The sequence below is a fragment of the Gymnoscopelus microlampas genome (genome assembly GCF_963454915.1).
Source record: "Gymnoscopelus microlampas genome assembly, chromosome: 22".
Classification (NCBI taxonomy): Eukaryota; Metazoa; Chordata; class Actinopteri; order Myctophiformes; family Myctophidae; genus Gymnoscopelus; species Gymnoscopelus microlampas.
In genome coordinates, this window is record NC_139959.1 from 29,923,887 (window position 1) to 29,929,458 (window position 5,572).

Sequence of the window (5,572 nt, forward strand, 5' to 3'; positions counted from 1 at the left end):
TTGCATAGCAAACTGAATTGTTATTACAATGTTATTACGGCCTGTATGCTGATTTAATGATCAATTTATAGGCTAGTCCAAGAATTAAGAGGGGTTTCATTCACTCACTCGGCCCTACAGGTAGCATACAAACAGCGAAATGTCCATCTAATTAAAAGTGTACATATACTTGAGAGCTGCGTGGTGAAGTGCATGTGTAACACGTGCACTCCATGGCCCACACCACCACAACAGTCTGTTATGCATTTTGTATGTTTATTAGGCCCCTACCACTTAAAGAACAAGATTGTTTACATAGCTACACTCATTCCGGGGGAAATAGGTGCACTGCAGAGCCAACACCAAGAGATCAGCTAGTGTGTGGAGACTAGAGCGAGAAAAGGGCTGGTGTGTGTGTGTGTGTGTGTGTGTGTGTGTGTGTGTGTGTGTGTGTGTGTGTGTGTGTGTGTGTGTGTGTGTGTGTGTGTGTGTGTGTGTGTGTGTGTGCGCGTGCGCGTGCGCGTGCGTGTGCGTGTGTGTGTGGACCCGCGTACGTGCGTGTATTATTTGTGTGCGTCGTCTTGTATTGCATATAATATTTAGGTGCGTGTATTGTACTTAAGTAAAACATGTGAGTAGCCTACTTTCCCCACCACTGGTGACTGCTTTGCACTGCTACCTCCACTAAAGGAAATCTTCAATTTTCCTCGCTTTGATTGCAACAAAAACATCGCTTGTCAACTTGTTGATATGGCAGCTATGCCTATGGTGACATAATAAACATAAAGTTTATTTCCTGATGCAGAGTTTGTAAATTTCATACTTTTACCTAGTTGTTTACTTGACCACACACACACACACACACACACACACACACACACACACACACACACACACACACACACACACACACACACACACACACACACACACACACACACACACACACACACACACACACACACACACACACACACACACACACACACACTGCAGCGAGGACAAGTGAAGCCTGATTTATGTAGTATAGCCTAGTAGTCCTAACAGAACAGAACAGATCTCTAAAAGCTGTCAACGCGTCACCTCGTGACGCCCATGTGAGCTTCTAGATCTGTTCTTTTCGGCAAGCGACACCCCCGTGTCGATGGACTATAAATTAAGCTAGGAGAGGATGGACAGCTGCCCCCAGTCAGCAGCTTTTTGAGGCTCGAACCCCCGGGGGAATAGTGATCCGAAAGTGATAATAGTAGGCCAGTGTTGCCAGATTGTGCGAGAGAAATAAGTAACCAGGTCTATGAACAAGCCCAAAAGAAGCGACCACTGGCTATTTGAAAATAGCCGATCTACAAGCTCACACCAACACGTCGCAATGCGACGCATTGTGAGCTTCTATCTGCTATTTTCAAAGAAAAATCTTGGCAAAAAGTGAAAATGTAGGAATATATTAAAATCCACTAAATCTTGTATAGGGGTCAGGGTCTGGTCTCTGGCACAACATATTTTCAGAAGATTGGGTGGTCTACATTAATTTGGCGGCCCGGCCTTAACATGAAAATGTTTGAGAACCACTGGTTTAAACAACATTAGGAAACAAGCCCAAATAAGCACAACTACACTTCAGAAACAAACCCAAATAAGCAACTGCACTTTAGAAAAAAAAACACAACCCGCATTTACATGCAACTTTACAGAAAAACAAGCCCAAAATCGCTTATAATAAGCGGACATGGCAACACTGTAGTAGGCTACTCACATACTAGTCACATACGCCATGCCCGGCCAAAGAAGAAGAGCCTCCACGGGGAAAGACAAGACAAGACAAAGCTTGCTTGATCCCCGTCTTGTTGCACGCATAGACACATTTCTCTCTTTTTTTGTCACAGATTATATAATTCCCAAAGTAGGCCTACATTCATGTTTTCATTGTTTCACTTGCCCTGCATTAGGTTTGATATATGGCCCCAACCTTCTGAAAATATTATGTGCCAGAGACCCCCATAATATACAAGATTTTGTGGATTTGAAAATATTCCTAAATTTTCACTTTTCCCCCAAGATTTTCTTTGAAAATAGCAGATGTACAAGCTCACAACACAGCTTGTAGATCGGCTATTTTCAAATTGCCAATATATAGGGTTAGATGTCACATATCCCTGCTTAAATGTCCCGTATCACTCCATTGCAACACCTTGTTCATGTATATGGTTAGTCTCTCATGCAGTAATTGGCAATAAAATTTGTATGCACCTCATATCAGTAAAGGAATATGCAGAAATACTTTTAGTCATTTATTGCTGTTTGTGGAAATACTTAAAAACATTGTTGCCCCACAGGACTCTGTGCTGGATTTTAAAGAAATTACAGTCTACTATAATATACAAAGTCAAATATAAAAAAATATGATATCGAGGATAGCTAATTAGCTTAATGGCTTAATGACTAATGACTTACTTTGCTGTTTACTCTCTCTCTCCCTCCCTCCCTCCCTCCCTTCCTCTCTCTCTCTCTCTCTCTCTCGCTCCCGGAAACACACACACACACACACACACACACACACACACACACACACACACACACACACACACACACACACACACACACACACACACACACACACACACACACACACACACACACACACACACACACACACACACACACACACAAATAGTATTCCAAATTTGATGGATTATGCTATGTGGATTTTTATTTTATGTATGTCATATAATTATTTATTTTGGCACTACTTGAATTAAAACCACAATTCTCATGTTATTTAAACGTTATTATACAATTATATAAATGCTAATAAGGAAATGCCTAAAATGTGTGAATACAAAACGCATCGGCCTCTTGTAATTCTCTGAGACTTGTAATGAACATAGGCTTTTTCTTTTCTCTTCTTCTTTTTTTTTCTCACAACCGACATTCGCCAATTCAATTATATAGAGAACACGTGGTCCATTTGAGAAGGTCCATTTCGCTACAGAATTTCAACAAGTAGCTAAGCAAACAAACAAGAAATCCTAAAAAAAAAGAGTCCTCAGAATAGCTACCAAAAATAAATAAATATAAATGAATCCCAACGTTTTAGATGTTATGCTGTCACACTGAAGAACTTTGTCCATCCATACTACCTAACAGTGAGGTTCAGACTGACAATTACCCCATAGTGACCCATGATTATTCTCTCTGAATTACAGCTTTGCGTGACTACAGCTATCCCAAGGTTTGAATTAAGGACCGCCACTATCACATTACTAAACAGCCCAAACACGTTATTAAAACGTACGCGGGACACAACAATTTACATTCTGTAGATAGCCTATATATTATGTATGTCCTTGTTTTTTTCCATTCCAAACGCCCAGAGATAAGATATCGGGATGGCGGTGAAACATAGGGTCCATTCACAGCAGCGGCCAACTGGCTGCTTTTCATCCGCCTGAGAGCAGCCTGGCCTGGGGGAGACGTGGCCGGCCGGCCCGGAGAGTGAGGAGGAATCCTCCCCGCACTCGCAGCCTGCAGTTGAACAGTGTGACGCAGTAGCCTAGTTCTCAAACTTTTTCGTGCCAAGGACCCCCACATTGATATATAGCTATTGGTCCGCGGACCCCCGTCTGAAAATGTTTTGTGCCAGGAACTCGAAGAGTTGTGTTAAAAATTGCAAAATTATTCAAAATCAAAAATAGCAGACAAGCTCCAGCGCAGCACGAAGTGACGCGCTGTGAGCTGTATCTGCTATTTTTGAATAGCCTATAGGCCTACTTATGGTATAGGCTTATGGTAAATACGGTTAAAGTGGTTAAAATGATTGTGATGTTGTGATTAACACATTTTGCTGGGGACACCCTGAACCCCCTCAAGGACACCTAGCTGGGGATCCCCGGACCCCACTTTGAGAACCAATGATGTAAAGTAACTAAGTACATTTACTCAATGACATAGTCTGTATTTCTACATGGCAGTAAGCTATTGATACTTTTGCTCAAGTAAAAATGTGAGTAGCCTACTTTTCCCACCACTGATCACAGACGCACAGAAACCTCGTATCTCCAAATTTCAACTTCGTATGTTTTTTTCCCGTATAAATGAATGCCCTACTTCTTCATCATAGGCTACAAGAATGTCGCACTCACACAGTGAAAATAGCACAACGGCTATCTATAAAGTCGGGACACAGGATGCAAAACTTTGTGAGCTTATAGATCGGCTATTTTCATTAAATAACAATAACAAGGAACGTGGACATAGGAGGTTTTCACTTGACAGCGACGAACATTCATCATTCCCGCGGCTCCCGCCAGATGTACACTAATGTACAGTGTATGTTCACGTGCACTGAGCAGAGATTTACCATGCAGTGCGAGGTTTGAATGAAGAGATGACAGTAAAGTGAGCGAACGACGTATAGGTATAGGCCATAATACAAACCTACACAGACACGCACGCAAATCACGCATGGCCTACGCCTCTGCCTGTGAACACTGGACCATTGGTCACTGACTGCAGATATAGGTGCATGTGTGTGTGTGTGTGTGTGTGTGTGTGTGTGTGTGTGTGTGTGTGTGTGTGTGTGTGTGCGTGCGTGCGTGCGTGCGTGCGTGCGTGCGTGTGTGTGTGCATGCGTGCGTGTTTTGGAATGACTTAACTGCATTATTGTAATTGCAAAATGACAGACACCTATTAAAAATCCAAACAGATATAGGCTACCTATAGGCTTCAAGATTTAAGGTTAAAAAGAGACGCTGCATTTATTGAATTGCCATATCAATCACTTAACCCAGTGGTTCTCAAACGTTTTCATGTCAAGGACCCCCAAAATGATATGTATTTGGCTGCGGACCCCCCCCCCCCCCCCTCCCCCCATCTAAAAAATATTTTGTGGCAGGGATTTTTTAGAAGTGACATGCACTTGTGAATCTGCTATGTTTTAATAGCCAAAGTATAAAATATGGTTAAAATGGTTAAAATGATTGTGACGCTATATTATCTAATTTTGCTGGGACCTCAAGCGTTTGTTTTGCTCTCCTGAATAATTCACAAGTAGGCTGATTTGTTTTGCGTTGAGTTTTATGGAGACGCTTGGCTTGACGTTCGATGAATTGAATACACATGCATGGACCCCAATGGAAACAAGCCATAGTGCTTCATTGGGTTTAATATCCTTTAGCATGTTTGTATAAAACTGTACTTCCTCTGCTTTTTTTTTTTATAGAACTGTTAATAAAGTATTCAATCAATTCATCAAAAGGCTAGTTTCTTGACTCAGGAAGGCACAGTATGCACTTTAAGAATATTGTTTATTATGATGACAAAACAATGTCTACCTGTCCCCCCCATCGCATGAGAACGTTGGGAGCCTGACAGTGTGTGTGTGTGTGTGTGTGTGTGTGTGTGTGTGTGTGTGTGTGTGTGTGTGTGTGTGTGTGTGTGTGTGTGTGTGTGTGTGTGTGTGTGTGTGTGTGTGTGTGTGTGTGTGTGTGTGTGTGTGTGTGCGCGCGTGCGTGTGCGTGCGCGCACGTGCGCACGGGCAGTGTTGGGGGAGGGGTTCACCTTTCACCCTGCCGTGTTGGGACTACTAGGCTATTTG